Source organism: Bufo gargarizans, chromosome 4 (assembly GCF_014858855.1).
Source record: "Bufo gargarizans isolate SCDJY-AF-19 chromosome 4, ASM1485885v1, whole genome shotgun sequence".
Classification (NCBI taxonomy): Eukaryota; Metazoa; Chordata; class Amphibia; order Anura; family Bufonidae; genus Bufo; species Bufo gargarizans.
The window spans coordinates 358,160,064-358,184,631 of NC_058083.1; the positions used below are offsets into that span (position 1 = coordinate 358,160,064).

At 45.4% G+C, this 24,568-nt stretch overlaps 1 protein-coding gene across 3 annotated transcripts in view; it reads left to right on the forward strand.

The window, feature by feature from the left end:
- Nucleotides 1–24,568, forward strand: part of WDR27 (WD repeat domain 27) — a 679,631-nt gene that overhangs the window by 172,912 nt on the left and 482,151 nt on the right. The window lies entirely within an intron of this gene.

Consider the following 24,568-nt stretch of genomic DNA (forward strand, 5'->3'; position numbering starts at 1 on the left):
ACTGAGTAATCTCATGTGGGTGTTTTTACATGTACGCCCAGCATACCACTTGACCAATTGATGACAGTATTTGTATTGTATGTTTTGTTGACTCTCCTGTTATATTTTGTCCGGCTGTAGGCCAGATTTTAGTAGAAATATAATAAAAGGTATATTTTAATTCGGAAGGTGTTCCAGTGCATATATATTGTTAGGCCTCATGCACACGACCATTGTTTTGGTCCACATCCGTTCCGCAGATTTTGCGGTTCTGATGCGGACCCATTAATTTCTATGGAGCCGTGGAAAATGCGGACAGACAACCGTTTGGTATCCGCGTCCGTGGTTCCATTCCGCCCAAAAAATATAATCTGTCCTATTCTTGTCCGCAAAAAATGGTTTGCGGACCCATTCAAGTCAATGGGTCCGCAAAAACTGCGGCTGCACAACGGAAGCCATCCGTATGTCATCCGCATTAACATTTTTTGCGGATCCTTTGCCCGGCCAGGACCTTTGCCAATAAAAAAATAAAATGTACAGGAAGTACAAACTCACAGATTTGCAAGACATTGGTAATAGCTAGACACATGCTGCAGCTTGGAGTGTGCTTTTGGCAGTCTGTCATTTTTCTCAGAAAGCAAAAATGCCACGTTGGAATGAGGATAAATTAATACGTTTGGTCCAGGAAAGGCCCGAGCTTTGGGGCATCAAAGGCCCGAGCAATGTATAGCAAGATCGGGTGAGAAAGCAAGTGTTATGGAAGCAAGTGGCCCGTCGCATGAGGCCTTCAGAATGGGAGAAAGCGGATAGCAGAGGTTGTGGTGATTTAGGTAAGTGCAAGCTATGTCATGGTTGTGTCCTGCCCCTCTGTTTTTCCTAATGATTTTGCTACTACTTTCATGAGGTCATAATCATGTCCCTTTTGTGGCCAGGCTTAATTCTGTAAGGGGCTGTACATATTTCTTTTTGTTTTTTAATGCTAATTTTCCCAAGCACCAACATGTTTTAATAGATGTCACGACCTTAGCTACAGCACACAGTAGTAATGTCTACCCAGCATGTGCACATTAGTGATGTCCCGAACTATTCGCCGGCGAACATAGCTCGTTCGCCGCGGCGGGCGAACATATGCGATGTTCGGTCCGCCCCCTATACATCATCATTGAGTAAACTTTGACCCTGTACCTCACAGTCAGCAGATACATTCCAGCCAATCAGCAGCAGACCCTCCCTCCCACCTCCTGGACAGCATCCATTTTAGATTCATTCGGAAGCTGCATTCACAGTCAGAGGAGGGACAGTGCTGCTGCTGATTCAATAGGGAAAGCGTTAGCTAGGGCATTGTTCTGTGTCCACAGACTCATCTGCTGTAAGGACAGCATCCTGACAGCACCCCAAAAAGCCCTTTTCAGGGCTGGTACATCAGTCTGCTTTTTTTTAAATTTTATATATATATATATATATATATATATATATATATATATATATTGCAGTTGCCTGGCTGCCCGTGTGTGAGAGGCTGCAGGCTCAGTCACAGACAGCACGTGCACACCATTCATACATGGTGTGACAGAAAATACCTTGCAGATAAAAAATATTTCTATCTAATATTTTTCTGTCACATAATCATATTTGCAAGCCCGTGTGTGTGTCAGGCCCACACAGACTGTATTGTGGCCACTGGCTAGTGGCTGGGCCTCCACTCATAACGTTAGAGGGTGTCATTCACTCAAATACTTTGCAGATAAAAGAAAAATTATATTAAAAATGTTTCTGTGATATAATCACATTTGCAAATTGCAAGGCAGTGTGTGTCAGGCCCACACAGACTGTATTGTGGCCACTGGCTAATGGCTAGGCCTCCACTCATACCGTTAGAGGGTGTCATTCACTCAAATACTTTGCAGATAAAAAAAATTATATTAAACATTTTTCTGTGATATAATCACATTTGCAAATTGCAAGGCCGTGTGTGTCAGGCCCACACAGACTGTACTGTGCCCACAACCTATATAGGGTGGCACTGTACCTTGCACGCATAGTACAACTTATCTAAAAAAAAAATGTCAGGCAGAGGCAGTGTCATGGAACCATGAACCAGACGTACAACAAGAGATAAGTGGAAATAAGAAGGCTTTATTGAAAGTCAAGCTGTAAGCAAAAGTCCAAACGGATGGCTAAACCGAAGCAGGGTCTTGCGTAGACAGAGGTCAGGAACCAGAAGGGTAGTCAGACGAAGCCTGGATCAGGAACCAGCAGGGTAGTCAGACGAAGCCAGGATCAGGAACCAACGGGGTAGTCAGACGAGGCCAGGATCAGGAACCAGAAGCAGCAGCAGTCTTAGAAGCATGTGAACACAGGAGGACCAAGCAAGGAACTGAAGCCACAGACCTCCTATATATATGAGCTAGGCATCCAGCTCCTCCCAGTGGGAAGGAGAAGCCGCAGGGTGGGAGGCTACAAGAAACCCAGAAACCAAGATGGCCGCCAGCACATGTCAAACGAAGGAGAACAGTAAGAAGGTAAGACCATGACAGGCAGGCCTCCCCGCAGGGGCCGCCGTGGTCGTGGTGCTGTGATTTCCACTGGCCCTGGAATAATGCCCAGTGTTCAGAGGCCACGTACCCTGAACCCGAGAAAATAGTTGACTGGCTCACACAGGACACCCAATCTTTAACAGCTTCCGCTAAGAACCTTGACGCACCATCCTCCTCCAGCTCAGCTTTGGTCACCTGCTCTCAAGTTAACACTCTCACGCCCGCTGCCACCACCACCACTACCACCACAGCCGCTTCACTTGATCCCTCAGAGGAGTTATTTACACATCAGTTGTATGAAATTAGTGATGCGCAACCATTATTGCCAGGGGATGTAGATAACAGGGATATGTCTTAGTCAGGCAGCATTACACACATGGACGTACAGTGTGATGATGATGATGATGTTGTACCCACTGCTGCTTCCTTTGCTGAGGTATCAGATACAAGTAAAGTGGTTGATGATGACGATGTGTCCGTGGATGCCACGTGGGTGCCTGCTCGAAGATAAGAAGAAGAGGGGGAAAGTTCAGAAGGGGAGACAGAGAGAAGGAGGAGATGCGTTGTAAGCAGGGGGAGGTCGTCGCAAGGAGCTAGTTGCACAGTTAGACAGCATGTATTGGCACCCGGGGTCAGCCAGACAGCACGCCAATCAACGCATGCTGTTGCCACCACCAGAATGCCATCATTGCAAAGCTCAGCAGTGTGGCATTCCTTTTGTGTGTCTGCCTCTGACAACAGCGATGCCATTTGCAACCTGTGCCAAAAGAAACTGAGTCGTGGGAAATCCAACAGCCACCTAGGTACAACTGCTTTGCGAAGGCACATGATCGCACATCACAAACGCCTATGGGATCAACACATGATGACGAGTAGAAGCAGCACACATGCTCAAAGCCACCATTCTCCTCCTGGTCCAGCATCTTCAGCCACATCAACCACTGCTGTCCTCCTTGCCCCCTCTCAACCACCCGCCACTCCGCCTCTCACCTTCAGCAGTTCCATCTCATCTGCTCACAGTCAGGTGTCTGTAAAGGAAATGTTTGAGCGTAAGAAGCCAATGTCACAGAGTCACCCTCTTGCCCGGCGTCTGACAGCTGGCTTGACGGAACTCTTAGCCAGCCAGCTTTTACCATACCAGCTGGTGGAGTCTTAAAAAAAAATTGTCGCTATTTGGACAACACAGTGGAAGGTACCCGGATGAATTTATTTTTCAAAAAAGGCCATCCCAAACCTCTACTCAGTGAGTGAAAAGGAAGTCATGGCATCTCTGGCATACAGTGTTGGGGCAAGGGTCCATCTGACCACTGATACCTGCTCAGGGCAGGCATATCACCTACACTGCGTATTGGGTCAACCTGCTGATGGCTGCCAAGCATGGAATGCGTGGCTCTGCAGCGGAGTTGGTGACACCGCCACGATTTGCAGGCAGGCCTACTGCCACCTCCTTTACTCCATCCACTTCCATAACCTCCTCGGCTGAGTCCTCTTCTGCTGCTGCGTCTGGCTGCACATCAACTGAATTCCTCCAGCTCGCCAGGGGCTAGTCCACACCCCGGATACGACAGTGTCACGCTGTCTTGGGGTTGACTTGCCTGAAAGCAGAGAACCACACCGGACCAGCACTCCTGTCCGCCCTGAACGCACAGGTGGATCAGTGGCTGACTCCGCACCAACTGGAGATCAGCAAAGTGGTGTGTGACAATGGAAGCAATTTGTTGGTGGCATTGAATTTGGGCAAGTTGTCACATGTGCCGTGCATGGCACATGTGTTGAATCTCATCGTACAACGCTTTGTGCATAAGTACCCAGGCTTACAGGACGTCCTCAAGCAGGCCAGGAAGGTGTGTGGCCATTTCAGGCGTTCCTACACGGCCATGGCGCACTTTTCAGACATTCAGCGCCGAAACAACATGCCAGTGAGGCGCTTGATTTGCGACAGCCCGACACGTTGGAATTCAGCACTCCTAACGTTCGACCGCCTGCTCCAACATGAAAAAGCAGTAAACGAGTATTTGTATGACCGGGGTGCTAGGACAGCCTCTGCGGAGCTGGGAATCTTTTTTGCCACGTTACTCGACGCTCATGCGCAATGCCTGTAGGCCAATGTGTCCTTTTGAGGAGGTGACAAACCTAGTCAGTCGCACTGAAGGTACCATCAGCGACCTCATCCCATTTGTTTTCTTCCTGGAGCGTGACCTGCGAAAAGCGCTGGATCAGGCTGTAGATGAGCGCGAAGAGGAAGAGTTGTGGTCACCATCACCACCAGAAACAGCCTTGTCAAAGGCTGTTTTTTTTCCCCTGCAAGGTGGGGGAGGGGGGGATAGGTGGGGCGGGTTGGGGATGATCTTATCAGTCCGGTTTTTCTATATGCATTGTAATTGGTGAAGGATGTGAAGTTACATCTGAGCATTGGAGTATCTCTAGGAATGCTGGAGGATGGCGGGACCTTCCGGCATTGAATAATGGCAACATTTTTTACCAAATCAGGGCACTGTGCGCTTTATGGGCGGGGACCCGGGGCTCGGGACCTTGGGCGGCCCGGGGACCGGGTGCGACCCGAGATGCGGCTCTCTGTCTGATATGCGGTTTGACTGCAGGCAGTGATACGATACATGTTGCATGGGTGCCACTAGGTGTTCTCTCAAAGGGGACAGAGCCGGTCTCTGGTGGTGTTCTTGTCCACATTTCTTTTAAATGCCGGTGATTGCCGAGTGATACTCGATCTGAGTCCCTTTGTATATGAGATACTGGTGTGGTTGTATGTGAGGTACGGTTAAGCCGGGCACTAATTCTCAATTTTAACTATCTGGGGATGAGGCAGTAAAATATGCACGTGGATTTTTTTTCCACTGCGATAGAAGACTGCTGGACCCCCCAGCTTGCTCCAAGAAGTGTTTGCGATCAAAGATCGCCGTAAGCCCGCTATGTACGGTTAATGCAAGTACCAGGTGAATGGCTACAAGATTGTTAATCCTGCCGTTTTCTCTCATCCATGTTCGGGAGTGGGCGCGCGGGGTGCGCGCTCGCCTCCTGGTGGCCGATCGGGCTGCGGACCCCTGATCTCTGCCCTTTATAGATATTAATATGCCAAGTGAGATGCTGTGTGTGTTTGCCTTATTAGGCTGTCGATGTCGGGTGAATCCCGATCTCCTCTCAGCAAGTGAGATCTCCATTTGACTTGTATTATCCCCATAAGTATGGGTATTTGTATGAAATTATCATTAACCATGCTTATAAATCAGAAACTTACGGACTTAAGGATTTTATAACATTATAAATGTTATATGGATATGTATTTTTGTATTATAAATAAAATATTTAAAGTTAAAAGAAACAGCCTTGTCATCATCGCTTGCCGGACCTGCGGCAACGCTGCAAGAGGAGTATGAGGAAGAGGAGTCAGGAGGAATGTGGCTTTGAGGAGGAGGAAGACAAACCACAGCAGGCATTCCAGGCTGCTCGTTGTTGTCACCTATCTGGGACCCGTGGTGTTGTACGTGGCTGGGGGGAAGAACAGACCGTCAATGACATCAGTGAGGAGGAGGAACGGGAAATGAGTAGCTCGGCTGTCACGGAAGGTGTACAGGAAACAAGACAATGCAAAATGAATATATGACTCACTGGATCCAAAACTAAGGAACAAAAAGGGAGACCCCTGCATCAGACCTGGCTCTCTCCCTTACTGCTCAGCCTATGCGATAATCCCAATGGTGGAGGATCGCATAACCTCGTACCTCGACTATATAACACCTGAATACCCTACAATAGTGAAGGGACACGACCACCGGCTCCCTACACTAGACACGGAGGGAGTCAGGGTCACCTGGGATCCAGCAAACAGAAAATCACAAATGAATGTACAAACCTTAACTTGTAGAAGACGGGGAAATAGGATCAGCATGCACACACACTCCAGGAAGCTGTATAAACCGCACACTAATGCATTATGGGGAGGAATTTAAAGGGATGCAATCAGTCCAACTACATGACAGCTGAGAGAGGCTAACGAGATGAGGAACTGAAAACCAAAAACAAAGAAAACTCAAGGAGGAGGTTCTGAAAGGCTTCTGTCAGAGCTTCTCAGCTAATTGTGACAGTACCCCTCCCTCTACGAGTGGACTCCAGACACTCAGAGCCCACCTTCTCAGGATGGGACCTATGGAAAGCCCTGATGAGACGAGTGACCTTTAATGTCCGTCACTGGGACCCACATTCTCTCCTCAGGACCATAACCCTCCCAATGAACGAGGTACTGGAGAGAACTGCGGACAAGACGAGAATCCACAATCCTAGAGACCTGAAATTCAAGATTCCCATCAACCATAATCGGAGGAGGAGGCAAAGGCGAGGGTACAATGGGTTGAACATAAGGTTTCAATAAGGACTTATGAAAAACATTATGGATCTTCCAAGTCTGAGGAAGATCAAGACGGTAGGCAACAGGATTGATGACAGACAGGATTTTGTAAGGCCCAATAAACCTAGGACCCAACTTCCAGGAGGGAACCTTCAATTTGATATTCTTGGTAGACAACCACACCAGATCACCAACATTCAGGTCCGGACCAGGCACATGTTTCTTATCTGCCAATCGCTTATATCTCTCACTCATGCTCTTTAGATTATTCTGAATCTTTTGCCAAATAGATGACAAAGACGAGGAGAATCTGTCCTCATCAGGTAAACCAGAAGACCCCTCTCCCGAGAAAGTCCCAAACTGCGGATGAAACCCATATGCACCAAAAAATGGTGACTTATCAGAGGACTCCTGACGACGGTTATTTAAAGCAAACTCAGCAAGGGACAAAAAAGAACACCAATCCTCCTGATTCTCCGCCACAAAACAGCACAGATATGTCTCCAGATTCTGATTGACGCGCTCTGTCTGGCCATTCGACTGCGGGTGGAAAGCAGAAGAGAATGACAACCGAACCCCCAAGCGAGAACAGAAAGCCTTCCAGAATCTGGAAACAAACTGCATGCCCCTATCAGAGACTATGTCTGAAGGAATACCATGCAATTTGACAATGTGATCAATAAATGCCTGCGCCAGCGTCTTAGCATTGGGCAAGCCAGGAAAAGGGATGAAATGCACCATTTTGTTAAAACGGTCCACCACCACCAGAATCACAGTCTTCCCCGAGGAACGAGGCAGGTCCGTTATGAAGTCCATGGACAGATGTGTCCAAGGACGCGAAGGAATGGGTAAGGGAAGGAGAGGACCTGATGGCCGTGAATGAGGGACTTTGGCACGAGCGCAAGTCTCACAGGCTGCCACAAAACCCTCAACCGACTTACGAAGCGCAGGCCACCAGAATCTCCGAGCGATGAGATCCACTGTGGCTCTTGCCCCCGGGTGCCCAGCAAGGACCGTATCGTGGTGTTCCTTAAAAATATTGTGTCTTAAAGCGAGAGGCACAAACAACCTCCCAGGAGGACAAAGATCAGGAGCCTCTGACTGGGCTGCCTGCACCTCTGCCTCCAATTCAGGAAAAAGAGCAGAGACCACCACACCTTCAGCCAAAATGGGACCCGGGTCTTCAAAATTCCCACCTCCCGGAAAACAACGTGACAGGGCATCTGCCTTCACATTCTTAACCCCAGGGCGGAACGTGACAACAAAAACCTTGAAAAGAACAAAGATCATCTGGCCTGTCTCGGGTTCAGACGCTTGGCTGACTCCAAGTAGGCCAGATTTTTATGGTCAGTAAACACGGTAATAGGGTTTCTGGCTCCCTTTAGCCAATGGCGCCATTCCTCAAAAGCCAACAATTCCCTATTTCCCACATCGTAATTTCTCTCTGCGGAGGAGAGTTTCTTCGAGAAAAAGGCACACGGTCGCCATTTGGCAGGAGAGGAACCCTGAGACAAGACCGCACCCACACCCACCTCAGAAGCATCAACCTCAACTATGAAGGGTAGAGAAATATCAGGTTGTACCAAGATGGGAGCGGAAGCAAAACTCTCCTTGATATTAGAAAAGGCCTTACGCGCCTCTACCGACCAGGAAGAAAAATCTATCCCCTTTCTAGTCATATCAGTGAGTGGTTTAACAATAGAGGAATAATTCAAAATAAACTTCCTGTAATAATTGGCAAAGCCCAAAAAACGCATCAGCGCCTTCTGATTCTCAGGAAGCTCCCACTCAAGCACAGCGCGGACCTTCTCGGGGTCCATGCGAAAACCAGAAGCGGAGAGAAGAAACCCCAGAAATTGAATTTCTGGAACCGCAAGCACATTTTTCCAGTTTCGCGTATAATTTTTTCTCCCGCAGGATGAGCAAGACCTGACGTAAGTGTTCCTTATGAGTTTTGAAATCAGGAGAAAAAATCAAAATGTCATCCAAATACACTAATACAAATTTTCCCATTAAATGATAAAAAATGCTGTTCACGAAATGCTGAAATACGGCTGGGGCATTCATCAAAACAAAAGATATAACCAAATTCTCAAAATGGCCCTCAGGGGTATTGAAGGCCGTCTTCCATTCTTCTCCTTCTCTGACCCTGACCAGGTTGTATGCCCCTCTTAGATCTAACTTGGAAAATACTTTAGCCCCAACAATCTGGTTCAACAGGTCCAGGATCAGAGGAAGCGGATAAGGGTCACGAATAGTGATACTGTTCAGCTCCCTGAAATCCAGACAAGGTCTTAAAGAACCATCTTTTTTCTTAACAAAGAAAAAAACAGTGGCAACAGGTGACTTCGAGGGTCGTATGTGTCCTTTTCTCAGACTCTCAGAGATATAAGCACGCTTAGCGACCCTTTCAGGTTGGGAGAGGTTGTATAAACGAGATTTAGGCAGCTTGGCGCCTGGGATAGGGCAATCGTACTCCCTGTGCAGGGGCAAATCCTGAACTCCACTCTCAGAGAACACATCCGAAAATTCAGAGAGAAAAGGTGGTACAGTCTTAGTAGAAACCTCAGAAACAGATGTCGTGAGGCAATTCTCTCTGCAAAAGTCACTCCACTCATTTATTTGCCTCGCTTGCCAATCAATGGTGAGGTTATGTTTAGTGAGCCAGGGTAGCCCCAACACAAGAGGAGTAGGTAATCCGCTAAGGACGAAACATGACACATCCTCAACATGAGCATCACTCACAATTAAACGAATATTGTGAACTATGCCCTTCAATGATTTCTGAGAAAGTGGAGCGGAATCAATGGCAAAAACAGGAATATCCTTTCCCAAAGTGCACACCTGGAAACCATGAGTTATCGCAAAATGTTTATCAATGAGATTGACAGCTGCTCCACTATCTACAAAAATCTCACAAAAAATGTTCTTGCTCTCTAGCGCCACCCTGGCAGGCAGGACAAAACGGGAACTACAAGCAAACGGAAATTTCCGCCTCAACCCTGCCAATAGTAACAGATGGAACATTTTTAAAAGATTTTTTCCTTTTTGTTTCTTTATTACTCCCAGAAAACTGCCTGAATCTCCTAGAGGGACAAACATTTGCCAAATGATTTATACCTCCACAACAAAAACAAACCTTCCCATGCGGGCTGAATCTTCTATTGTCAGAGGCAATCAACCCCAGCTGCATGGGCTCCTGCTCAGAAGGGGCTGACAGCGACTGAGACCCCTGCGCACAGAATGAGACCGCTGCACTGTCCTGGGACTGAGTATGACAGGAAGGAGAGATCTCTCCTCTCTCTCTAAGACGCCTGTCAATACGAACGGCCTGAGACATAGCAGAGTCCAAGGAGATAGGCCTCTCATGAAAGGCAGATGCATCTTTCAATCCCTCTGAAAGACCATGGCAAAATTGACTTCGGAGTGCAGCATCATTCCAACAGGTATCAGCTGCCCATCTCCGAAATTCTGAGCAGTATATCTCTGCGGATTGTTTACCCTGGCATAACAGACGTAGTCTAGACTCAGCCAAAGCAACACGATACGGATCATCATATATCTGACCCAGGGCTAAAAATAATTCATCCACTGAACGGAGGGGCCGTGCCCCCAGCGGCAGCGAAAAGGCCCAGGGCTGAACGTTATCCCTGAGCAGCAATATATTGATCCCCACCCTCCGTTCCTCATCACCAGAGGAATGGGGAAGAAGGCGGAAATGGAGTTTGCGAGCCTCTCTGAAACGCTCAAAATTCTGACTACCGCCGGAGATCGTATCCGGGAGCGAGATCTTAGGCTCAGAACAAACTCCATGAACGCAAGCTGAACCGGTCACTAGAAACTGAGAAAGAGTCTTACGGAGATCAGCTACCTCCAATGAAAGACCCTGGAAGCGTTCAGTCAAAAGTGAAACCGGATCCATGCTTGAGACGGTTTTGGCGTTTTATAATGTCACGGAAGGTGTACAGAAAACAAGACAATGCAAAATGAATATATGACTCACTGGATCCAAAACTAAGGAACAAAAAGGGAGACCCCTGCATCAGACCTGGCTCTCTCCCTTACTGCTCAGCCTATGCGATAATCCCAATGGTGGGTGATCGCATATCCTCGTACCTCGACTATATAACACCTGAACACCCTACAATAGTGAAGGGACACGACCACCGGCTCCCTACACTAGACACGGAGGGAGTCAGGGTCACCAGGGATCCAGCAAACAGAAAATCACAAATGAATGTACAAAACTTAACTTGTAGAATACGGGGAAATAGGATAAGCATGCACACACACTCTAGGAAGCTGTATAAACCGCACACTAATGCATTATGGGGAGGAATTTAAAGGGATGCAATCAGTCCAACTACATGACAGCTGAGAGAGGCTAACGAGATGAGGAACTGAAAACCAAAAACAAAGAAAACTCAAGGAGGAGGTTCTGAAAGGCTTCTGTCAGAGCTTCTCAGCTGTCTGGTTGTGACATCGGCATCCAACCTTGTGCAAATGGGGTCTTTCATGCTGTCATGTCTATTGAGGGATCCTCGTATAAAAAGGATGAAGGAGACCGACCTGTACTGGGTGGCCACGCTACTAGACCCCCGGTATAAGCAGAAAGTGGCTAAAATGTTACCAAATTACCGGAAGTCAGAAAGGATGCAGCAGTTCAAAACCAAACTGAACAATATGCTTTACACAGCTTATAAAGGGGATGTCACAGCACTACGGGAATCTGACAGGAGAAGAGGGGAAAGTAATCCTCCTACCACGACGGCAAGGACAGGACTCTTTACAGATGTGTTGTTGATGGAGGACATGCAGAGCTTTTTCAGTCCTACACATTGCCACAGCCCTTCGGGATCCAGCCTTAGAGAACGACTCGACCGACAGATAGCAGACTACCTCGCCTTAACTGTAGATATCGACACTCTGAGGAGCGATGAACCCCTTGATACTGGGTGTGCAGGCTTCACCTGTGGCCTGAACTGTCCCAGTTTGCGATAGAACTTCTGGCCTGCCCCGCTTCAAGTGTCCTGTCAGAAAGGACCTTCAGTGCAGCAGGAAGCATCGTCACTGACAAAAGAAGTCACCTCGGTCAAAAAAGTGTTAATTACCTCATCTTCATTAAGATGAATGAGGCATGGATCCCGAAGTGACTGACAGTGGGGTATACGTTTTCACTAACAAAAGGTCTGATGACATGCCTTGGCCTCAAAATGGTCCCCATGCTGCTGTGTTTAATGTCTGCATACCGGATGACTTTCGGGAATTCTCCGCCACCAACTAGGGTTCAAGCCGCAATGTTTTAGTCACCTTTCTGCCTGGAAAACATCAATGTTTCTGGCCGCTGCTACAGCAGCGGCTGCAACAATACCTAATTTTTCAGGCATGTGTACATGCCTAATTTTTCTGGCCTGTAGTGCTGCACTGTGGCTGCAAAAACAAAACAAAAAAAAGGCACATTCATGTGTCAATTCCCCTTCGTGATCGGTTCCTTGTTGTGGTGAAGGGGCTTGCGTATCACAATGAAGCGATCATCACCTCTATGAGTGTGTTGGCAATGTTGCCACACCCCAGTTAAGGCCGTTGCTTCATTATGATCAGACTAAAAGTGATCGGCTGGATAATTTTTCATAGAAAAAACATTATTTATCTTTTTCTCTTTTTTTTTTTTAGTCGTATGGGTTTTTAATACATAAAATAAACTATTAAGAGACTTTATTATGATTTTTTTATTAGAAATAATGCAGACAATTTAAAAAATCCCCATCAATTCCAATACAAAGCAAGTACAGAGCTCAGAACAAAATTATTTCAGGATGTCGTTAATTCGACATCGATTAATCAATTCGACACACGTCCCCGGATAGGGGACGTAACAGGGATTAAACTGATGAGAATAGTACTACAGAAAATACCACTTGTCACGAACTATGGATCCGACCGCTCCAGATCCCACAGCTGTCACGTAGTGGTCTGTGACGGAGTCTGCGCACACACAGAGACCTCACGTGACGGGGGTATTACCATTTGGCTAACACCCCCCACTACACTTCGGTAACTGCCACCACGTGGGTTCCCGGTCCACGAGCCGACTATCCGGGTCATTCACTATCACACAGATCAGTGGATGAACCGGATATCACTTACTGACCAACCGCAGTCAATCACCCCCAGCTACAATTCCTAAATGCAATTTAACTAACTACCTGGTAACGTCTCTTCAAAGTCAAGGTACGTTGTTCAGCAGCTTAGAATATGGAAGACTTGGCTATTTAGATTTTATAATCTTTAATAAGCGGTAAAAAGCAGTGCATACAAATCTAATGAAAATGACTATAAATCTACAGAATAATAATAACAATATAAATAATCACGACAGTTCAAATAAAAGGGAAAAAGATGAAAGAATCCTTAGTTTCTCTGGAGGGTTTCAGATGGTCGTTCATATGTCCTTTTTGAATCCTTGCAAACCCCTTTTCAGTATGTATCAGGGGAGACCCTCAATGTTCTTCTGATACAGGGATATTCCGTCAATGTCCAATTCAGTGTCTGGTGATGTTCCATGGGTCTCTCTCCTCTGTCCTTGTGCACAGATTTTTATGAACTCTCCCATGGGCAGGAGACTTACTCCTGTCAGCCAATGGCAGCAGAGTGACTGTGAAGCCTAGGGATGGCCCCCAAGTGTTTTATGACCCCATCAAAGTTCAGTTCCTACAATGAGGATTCTACTTAAGCCCGTATCTCCCTGATACATCGGCATATTTTTATACAGAATACATATTTGCGATCCTTATTTATTTACCTACAGAATGAGACCACACACGGTAATGCTGGGACCTGTAGTTCTTCTACCACCCATAGGTCAGCTACAGAATCACATCCTCTAGTCATATTTGATACCAAATTAACCACAATACTCTGTAGAGCCTGGATCTGGTGTCAGAATGGGCATAAGTTGATTCATAAATGAAATATGAAAGTGGACTGGTTTTATGCCAAGAGCTAATTAAGGGCTATTAGCTCTCCTCAAACCAGACCTGGAAATTAATGACGTCACGCTCCAGCCAGGCTTGACAGCGAGCTGATCTTATCTTAAGGGACAGGATGAGCTGGGCCTGGTATAGCCTTTATGACCTTTTATTGCTGGCCTTACAGAGTAGTGGTAATAAAAGTGTCCATCTATATCATAGGTAACCCAGGCTTCGGGAAGATGAGAGTTCACAGTTTTTTTTTTTACATATGCCAGAAGCATATAAGATGGCTACCCAGAGGAATTATGTATGTATGCCGGCACACCACTCATATCGAGTGTGACAGTAAATTGCTCGGCGCAGACGCAGTGACCGTGGTGTGGATTCAAACAAAGGGGAGGGAGCCAGCGTTTTTTAACCATCTCCCCGTTCGAAAAATCAATTCAATTCACCTTTCGGGCACTCTTGGTGTTGTACGTGGCTAGGTGGAGGAAGAAACCTTCAATGACATCAACGGGACATGGCTAGCATGGTATCCAACCTTGTGCAAATGGGAAGTTTGCTGTTGGGCAAATAGACTGTTTGCGGTGCATTCAAAGGGGAGTTTGGTCTGTCAATGTCTGTGAAGCGGGCGTAACCCTTATACTACCTGATACAACATCATACCTGATCGTATATACACACTGGATGTTTTAAACCACGTTGTTCAAAATTTTTTAGGATTGTTAGTTGATTTATACCCTTTATGGATTAAAATCCAACTCTGCGTCAACTATGTAATTTTCCATGGGAGTTTTGCCATGGATCCCCCTCCGGCATGCCACAGTCCAGGTGTTAGTCCCCTTGAAACAACTTTTCCATCACTACTGTGGCTAGAAAGAGTCTGTGGGTTTAAAAATTTGCCTGTCTATTGAAGTCAATGGCGGTTCGCCCGTTCGCGAACACTTGTAGAAATTCGCGTTCGCTGTTTGCGAACGGAAAATTTTATGTTCGCGACATCTCTAGTGCACATGTGGCCCTGTTGTAATTGATCAGCAAACATCTGTCTCCTTTCCATAGTATAAAGTAGTATGTTACATAGGCCTAGCACAAATAATCTCCTCCTTCGTGCAATTATTGAACATTAGGATACCCACACCTGCCCAACTGTACCATGTGCTGTGCAATCTCCCCTCTTAGCATTGTTGGTAATCGATTTGGTTTTCTTGTCATCTTTTGATGTTAATTGTACTGTTATTTATTATAGTTAATTTAAATATTATTATTTTAATGTTTGATGTTTTCATAGTGAGAAGACAAAGACCCGGTAGAACAGCTGCCGGGACCAGTTTCGTCGGGAACGCAGCGAAAAGGGCCGCAGTGGTGATGGTGCTCAAAAGAAAAGGCCTTATTTGTACACAGAGCAACTGCAGTTTGCAGGAAATGTATTGAACTGTATATGTCATTGGCCACTACGAGAATATAGCAGACCTTTCTTCCGGGTTTGGTCTGCTATCTATGATGGCGGTTACCTATCCCAGATATTTTGTTTTTGTTGCACACAGGATGCACAGTTCTACCCATTTTTGGCCAATATTTCATAATTTTGGATAATGATTGTTGTAACTCCAGAAGGTGTTTTGGCACAGAATCGTGATGAGACATTTTTTGTAGTTCTTTTAAAAATGTGTGGCTTTTTATACAGTTGAAGTGGACATGCGATTGATGTGTGTAAAAGTTTTTGGGAACACGTGTTTTTTTGTAGTTTTTTTTGTGTTTTTGCCTTTTACATATTTTTAGTGTTTGCGTCAAACCCGTCTGAGTAAAAATACACAAAATGACTGTTTTCCAAACTATAGCAAGCATATGAATATTGTCTTGGGATCTCTAGTTCTCCATCTGTCTCTGAGGACATGGTAAAGCAAAGTTATTGATGGTTAAACTTTGAGGTTAAGGAATGAATCAAAATAATTTTGTTACCACTCCTTAGAAAGGTCTCTGACAAGGCTTTTACTGTAGCTCATTACTTGTAGATAGGGAAGATAAGTAGACGCTTTGAGCCCCCACTTCTCCACTTATTCTGGTACGGTCGCCCAACGATTCTCCCTTCCATGGAAGAGGTCCCCCACCTTCTTAATCCCTTTAGTTGCCCAATCAGTGGAGATCAAGCTGTGTCTTCCAGGCTCGAAACTAGGATTGTTAATTAAGGGGAGGTGTTTGGAGATCTGGTATGGGAGGTGGAACTGCTTCTTAAGGACTTTCCAAGTTATTATTGTGTCCCTCATGACTAGTGAACTTTTGATTGGAGATGGAAGGTTGGGGATCTTTGTATGTAATAGTGCTACTAGGTCCCAGGCTTCTGCTAGCTGTTGCTCCAGATTTAGGTTAGAATAATAAGATGTTTTGTGTACCCAGTCTAGAATGTGCCTACTAATACAGGTCAGGTTATATCCCCTTACATCAGGAAAATTGAGGCTTCCTTTTGCTTTGCATAGCTTAAGCTTTTCTAGAGAGATTCTGGCTTTTTTTCCCTTCCATATAAATTGTATAAATCTGCTTTCCAAAAGTTTGACATCAACATGATGGAGAAGAAGAGGGATAGTTTGGAGTTTGGAGTGCCAGCCAAAGAGAGTGGAAGACCTTGCCACCTATCTAATTCTTTGGTGATCTTGGAAATCAAAGGGGGGAAATTTAACTTATATATGGAGTGTGGATCTTTGCCTACCTTGATCCCTAGATATGTGATATGCGACTTAACCTGTGCCAAATCGAGAAGTCAGTTGGTGTGTCAGTAAGGAGTTCACACTTGGAGGTGTTTATCCTATAACCTGAGTAAGTCCCAAAACGGGTAAGCGCCCCCATTATCCTCCCAATATGCTCTTTTGGTTTGGCCAGAAATAAGATGATATCATCAGCGAATAAGGCTGCCTTCACTTTTCTATTCCCTACTGCTATCCCCTCAAATAAATCTGTTTGACATAAACTTTCTGCTAACTGCTCAAGTGCCAAATTAAACAAGAGGGGGGACAAAGGGCACCCCTGTCGTGTTCCTTTTTGGAGCTGAAAAGGCTTTGAGAGATGACACTGTGTGAAGACCTTCACCCTAGGATTATTGTATAATCCAGACAGGAAAATCCTAAATGTTCCCGTGAATCCCATTTTATCCAGGACTGCCTCCAACCAAGCCCGCCTGACATTATCAAATGCTTTTTCCGCATTAATGGTGAGCATGGCTGGAAACCCCCCCTTTCTTGGTAGATGTTTTACCCTATCCAAGACCGTCAGAACGGTTCTTATGTTAGTCACACTTGAACGACCCTGTACAAACCCCACCTGTTCTGGTGCAATTAGTGAAGGCAAAATTGTAGCTAAACAATCAGCCAGGAGTTTAGATAAAATCTTGGTATCAACATTGATAAGGGAAATGGGTCTATAAGACCCTGGTTGCAAGGGATCTTTCCCCGGTTTGGGCAGCAACTTTATGTGCGAAATGTTATCTTTGTCAGGGTGCGCTCGACCCCGAACCTTCAGTACTTCGTTAAACAATTTCAATAGAGCGGGGGACACTTGAGACACCAATCCTTTATAATATTCTCCAGTGAAACCATCGGGTCCAGGAGCTTTTGCGTTCCTCAGTTGTTTAACAACGGACTGAAGTTCCTCAATAGTGATGTCCGCATTCAGTTGTTGTAATTGTTCTGAGCTAATTCGTGGCAATTTAACTTGTTTAAGAAGGGTATCTGCGAAACTAGCCTTCGAATCATCTTTATAAAGCGCCTCATAAAAATCTCCTACTATAGAGTTTATGTCTGCAGGGTCAGTTACCAGTTACCCCCCTTTCGGATCTTTTAGACTGGAGATGAATTGGGGTTTTCTTTGGTCTCTGGCTAGATTAGCAAGTAAGCTTCCAGCTTTATTGCCATATGTATGCATACTAGCCTCAAATTGTGTGTATCTCAATGATTCCCTATCCTTTTTATTAACATCAAACTCATGACGAGCCTCTACCCATTTCTTCTTGTTCTCCCCTGAGGGGTTCTTAGTGAATTCCTGATACGTTTGCCTGACCTTAAGACTTGCCTGCTTTAATTGAAGTGGGGCTTTCTTTTTCTTTCCAAAGACATAATTCATTATCCTTCCCCTCATTACAGCTTTTGTAAGCGTTCCAGAATAACTCTGGGGAGTCTATGTGGGCTAAGTTATTTTCCTGATATTCCTCCCACCAACCGATGAGTTTATTTACGAAATCTTCATCTGAAACCAAGTTAGAGGGAAATCTCCATAGATAATCTGGACGCCTAGGGTAAGTATCTCTTAGATCTAATAAGACCCGGGCATGATCTGATAATCATGTCTCCTATGATCACAACAAGGAATGATGTACCAAGATATAATCAATATGGGACCAGGAATCTTTTGCGTGAGAGTAAAAAGTGAAACTCCTCTCATCTGGATGCAATTGACGCCATGGATCCAACAACCCAACCCCCTCCATCATTGGGCTTAGAACCCTGTGCTGAGGTCCACATTCTCCCGACCAGGTCGAGTTGTGCTTCCTGACTTCTAGCCCATGGACTACTGAGTTGAAGTCACCTCCCACAACCTTATTGGAACAGTGATCGGCTAATAATGTACCCACTAGATCTTTGAAGAATTTGTTGTTATTAGAATTCGGGGCATAGATGTTATATATACTGAATTGTGAATCTTGGATCAGCAGGGAGACTTGCACCCAACGCCCCTGGTCATCTGATGTGGACCCCAGGATCTGACAATTTAAGTTCTTATTTATCAGAATCAATACTCCTGCTCTACGCTGAACTGAAGCAGAGCCCCTTACCTGGCCCACCCAAAGCTTATTCATTCTGGAAAAATCTGCATCTGTCAAGTGAGTCTCCTGTAAGAGAGCAATATCTGCTTTCAATTTTTTAAGGTGTCGGAGCACCATCCATCTCTTATGTGGGGACTTTAGCCCTTTGACATTCCATGAGATCACCTTCATAATACAGTTGGTAATTACGATCTGCTGGTACAACATTAATACATCTAGACCCAGGAGAGATTGGTAGCTCAGAAATTTGATATCCCCAGCATTGAAAACATGTCTGCCAGTCTTCCTCTGGGCTAGATACTCGGGAAATGATTAGATGCCTGAGTAATAGAGTTCCTAGCCCAGAGGAGGACTGAGAGACAAGAAGAAGCATTATTGAGAGGACTGGTGCCATTACTCAGCCGGGTCCCTATACAGAGGCATAATCTGTGTATTGCCTCAGTAGTACTGGTGTTTGAGATGTATGCCTCTCAGTACCAGGGAGACATACACTCTCAAATAAATAACCTACAACATCAAATATTGATTCCCCCTCTCAGCAGGCCACCAGCTACCCGCATCCTCAACACCCACCACAAGGGCCACCTTTCCACACTCAACCTTTCCGTGGGTCCCAAGACCCCCCCCCCCCCCCTTCCCCTGGCCAGCCCAGTAATCTGGCCACTTACTCAACAGGGGCCCCAGATCCGCCCAAGACCCTCATATGCCCCAGGCTCATTCACTTGAGACCTTTAAATTTGTTAAATTCTTGTTTTTATTTATTGATGTGGCGAAACCAACCTCGCCACTGGGTTTTGGAGGGGCCTGGCTATCAGCCTCTTGCCCCAGGATTATGGGCCCTTTCATCAGCCAGGCTTCCTTTGTTCACAAAGGACTTGTACTAGCTTGAACCCCTGGTCTAATTCGTGCCATTTTGGGATGTTAAATGAATATGTGTATTGAAAAGGGTGGGACATTGTATACATTGAGTAGTGAGGTCTGTTCCATTGTCTCTCTGTGTGTATTAGCAATGTCCTTTGTCCTATGAGATAATTGAATTACGTCTCGATTGTCTCCAGGACAGAAGACATTGTGTATTTGCCAGCCTGTGATGATTATGTTAACCATGGTGTACCATGATTATATCACAGGCAGAGGGGAGGATTCTAGGTGGGTTGTAGCCTTTGTGTTATTTGTAATTGTATTTTGTTGATTGCATCACAGGCAGAGGGGAAGCTTTTGTGTGGGAGTGCCTGAGTGTATTGTACGTGGTTATTGGCTGTTTTTACAAAACCCTGTGGGTGGTAACCTTGTTGGAAGATGTGTATAAATCAATGCTTGTGTGTTCAAATAAACAGTTCCTGTTTTTACCCTTTACCAAGTTAAGGCTGGTGTTTGGGTAACTGATCAACACTGGGGGATTGCTATACGCTGAAGGTTTGCTATACTCCCCTGGCATAACTACTAGCTCTTGTAAGAGCTGTTCCTGCTCTCTGGATGTAGGAGAGGTTCACCCACTGGAGCCTGGAGCCTTGTCGTAGGTCCAGGGTGGGTAGGAGACGGTGAGACCTCAACCAAGCTTCGGCGGTTCGTGGGGTCTGCAGCGCTTACGGTATCAAGTGGAGTGCTTGGAGTCCTCGGGAAGCACTAGGAGCATCTATCAATGGAGGTACCCGGTCGGGGTGCTAGGACATCCGTTACAATTGATATTTATCTTTATTTAGTAGATACAGCGATTGTCTGTTTATTTTGTTGGGGGGGGGGGGGGGCTAGGGTTTAAGTAAAACATTTTTTGAAAATGTCAATTGCCTTCTGTTCTTGCTTTTGAGACAAATGACATTAACAGTTGAACACATTTCAATATAACATAGACACACACAATACTTCAAGTACTATCACTTTATTTATACGCATAATTGGTTAAGTATGATTCTTTAAATGAGGTATTAGAAGGTTTTTGGGACCTTTGATAAGCATCTTTATTAATTATATTCTACTTTAACGACCTCCCAACCGTCTAACGCAGGGATGCGTCCTGCGGGCGGCTGGGTTATTCCTCTTGGACGCATCGGCGCGTCATCTCGCGAGACGCAGGATTTCCTGTGAACTCGCACTCACAGGATCGCAAGATAAACGAGTTGATCTACAGCCTGCCAGCGGCAATCATTCGCTGGTAGGCTGTAGATACGATTTTTTTTTTAACTCCAAAAAGGTATATTAGACGCTGTTTTGTTAACAGCGTCTAATATACCTGCTACCTGGTCCTCTGGTGGTCCCTTTTGCTTGGATCGACTACCAGAGGACACAGGCAGCTCTGTAAGCAGCACCAATCACTACACTACACCCCCCCCTGTCACTTATTAACCCCTGATCACCCCATATAGACTCCCTAATCACCCACCTGTCATTGATCACCCCCATGTAAGGCTCCATTCAGATGTCCGTATGTGTTTTGCGGATCCGCAAAACACGAACACCGGCAATGTGCTTTCCGCATTTTGCGGATCCACACATTGCCAGAACTATATAGAAAATGCCTTTAATAGGACATGTTCTATAGGCTCTACCAAAAACTTGCGTTCAGTCTGCCCCACTGCAGTGACAGAATTATTTTTTTTCTGATCACTGCAAAAACACTGTAAAATCGCTGCGGCGCTCTAAAGATCACTTTTGAGGGGCATGGCGAGTTCATAGAAGATTCTTTTTTTTATTTTTGGCACAAGTTAGCGGAAATGTTTTTTTGTTTTTGTTTTTTCTTACAAAGTCTCATATTCCACTAACTTGTGACAAAAAATAAAATCTTACATGAACTCACCATACCCCTCACAGAATCCAAATGCGTAAAAATGCCCTGTGAAATCCTAAGGTACTCATTGTGGTATCGCCGTACTCAGGAGAAGTAGGGGAATGTGTTTTGGGGTGTCTTTTTACATATACCCTTGCTGGGTGAGAGAAATATCTCTGTAAAATGACAACTTTGTATAAAAAAATTGGAAAAGTTGTCTTTTACAGAGATATTTCTCTCACCCAGCATGGGTATATGTAAAAATACACCCCAAAACACATTGCCCTACTTCTTCTGAGTACGGCGATACCACACGTGTGATACTTTTTTGCAGTCAAGATGCGCAAAGGGGGCAAAAGTCCAACGAGTACCTTTAGGCTTTACAGGGTTGCTCACAATTTAGCCCCGCCCAAAATGCCAGAACAGTAAACACACCCCACAAATGACCCCATATCGGAAAGTAGACACCCCATAGTGAGTCCGTGGGAGATTTTATTTTTATTTTTTGCCAGAAGTTAGCAGAAATGGAAACTTTATTCTATATTTTTTTTTTCTCAGAAAGTGTCATTTTCCGCAAACTTGTGAAAAAAAAAAAAAAAATCATACATGAACTCACCGTTCCCCTCCGCGACTACTTTGGGGTGTCTTCTTTCTAAAATGGGGGGTATTTATACTATCCTGGCATTCTAGCACCTCAAGAAACATGACAGGTGCTCAGAAAGTCAGAGCTGCTTCAAAATGCGGAAATTCACCTTTTTGCACCATAGTTTGTAAATGCTATAACTTTTGCGCAAACCAATAAATATACACTTATTGGATTATTTTTTAATCAAAGACATGTAGCGCAATAAATTCTGACACAAACTTGTATAGAAATGTAATTATATTTGAACAGTTTTACCAGAAAAAGTTCAAAGTACACTTTTTTGAGAAAATTACGGACTATTTTGATTAATATCAGAAAAATGTCAGCAGCAATGAAATACCACCAAATGAAAGCTCTATTAGTGAGAAGAAAAGGAGGTCAAATTCATTTGGGTGGTCAGTTGTATGACCGAGCAATAAACTGTGAAAGTAGTGTAGTGTAGAATTGTAAAAAGTGGTCTGGTCATTAAGGGGGTTTAAGCTAGGGTAGCTGAGGTGGTTAATACTTTTATGTCCCAAAAAAAAACTCAGAACGCAAGCACACGTCAAGGGTCCTCATTCTTTTGCAAGTCTCTAAAAACAACTATCACATAAATTAAATAATCTATCTGAAAAAAAACTAACGAGCACAGAAGAAATCAAACACTGCCATGAATAGCTTCCATCTGCTATGGCAAGGACCCCTCTCGGCTGAAAAAGTAGTCTGCATAAGGTTCTCGAACTGCATTGCCTGCAGTCCCAGCTCGTCTATGCAGGGTCCTATCCAAACCCAAACCTGATGACGTAGGAAATTCTTTCATGCCAACAGAAGAGGAAGCCTTGTGAATCCTAGTGAGTTGTGTAGAACAACACAAGCTTGAATCACCAGGGTAGCATTCTCTGGATCCATCTGTATGGATGACAAAAACACCCTCTACTTGCTAGAGAGTATTCCGAAAGCGCACTCAAAATACCGACGTGCACAAGTCAACCGGTAGTTGAAAATACTCATGACATCCAAATCACGCTTTGGGAATGGCCGCATAACACGGTGAGTCAATGCAAACCCTTCATCCGCCACAATCACAAACGGAGCCGGCGGACCTGCATATCCAGGCAGTCTTCTGGACTTGGGCAGGGCAAGCTGGTTGGCACAAAGCCGCTCACCCATTCTAGAAGCACTAAAGATGCAAGCATCTGCTGTGCTTCCATAGGCCCTGATAATCAACCATTATAAACCGGTAGTTACTGTCAGCCAAAGCCAAAAGCACTACCGAAAAATATTCCTTTTAATTTAAGAATCAGGTCCCTGAGTGAGGAGGCTTCTTCATACGAATGTGCTTGCCATCCATTGCCCCAATGCAGTTTCTAAACTGCGCAGATAGATTGAAGCCCTCAGCGATTCAAACCCAGTTGTCTGCCTTGGGCTGTGGCATCACCGTCTCTCGGAGTCTATGCCAGATTACATGGAAAGTGTGACGCACAATCCGAGAAATCGTTGAGGTTCCCAAAAGAGGACAGTACATAGAGACGACCGCAAGCAATCAAAGTACCCACTGACATCCGACAGAACGAAAATAACTTCTCTTGATGCTAACGAAGATCTGTGTTGTGTAGAGGGTATGTCCCCATCGCCGAGAAATAAGCCAGTGCAGTACGACCTCATCCTCAGTCATCCGCCATGGTGAAACCAAGGCGCAAAAACGTTGAAATCAAAGATCAGCAAAGCCAAGGAATGAAACAAAACTCTGTACCCTGGAAAGACTACTGAAAATGGCCACCAAACACTCAGGTGACCAGCATATATACCTGTATCCTAGGTGGGGATATTAAAAACACACAAATTCCTCCTTCCGTTGTTTTTTTGCAGTCCGCCCAAAAAAAAGGAAGACACACGGTAACACAAACGGAAACTAACAATAGAACAACGGATCCGCAATTTGAGGACTGCAAAACACATATGGTCGGGTCCATGTAGCAATAGGGTCCATTCACACGTTCGTAGTGTATTGCGGATCTCCAATACATCCTGTCCGTTACCCTCATAGAACTGCCAATTCTTGTCCGCAATTGCGGACAAAAATAGGACATGTTCTATTTACTAACTTGTTATTCTGCGGATATCCCGCGCCTGCGCACTCATTCCTTTGGCCGGCGCATGCGCACTGTGATGCCCATTCCCTTGTACGGCATCACAGTAACTATTGCGCATGCGCCGGCTAACGAAAGGAAGCAGTCCATCGGCGCATGCGCAATAGTTACTGTGCGCATGCGCCGGCCAAAGGAATGAGTCTGCAGGCGCGGGATATCGGCAGAATAACAAGTTAGTAGAAAGGCGGTCAGAGGGAAAGGATGGGCGGGCGGAGGGTAGGAAGGGGCGGGGGGACGCAATGAAAAGGCTGAGCAAGCAGGGCACCTAAGAGAGTAACGCCGCCCCTGGGCACTTGCGAGCCCTTATTTGCATATCTTATAAAGATCGTTTTTGATGGATTTATAAGAGCAGGAAAGATGCCAGAGGTAACG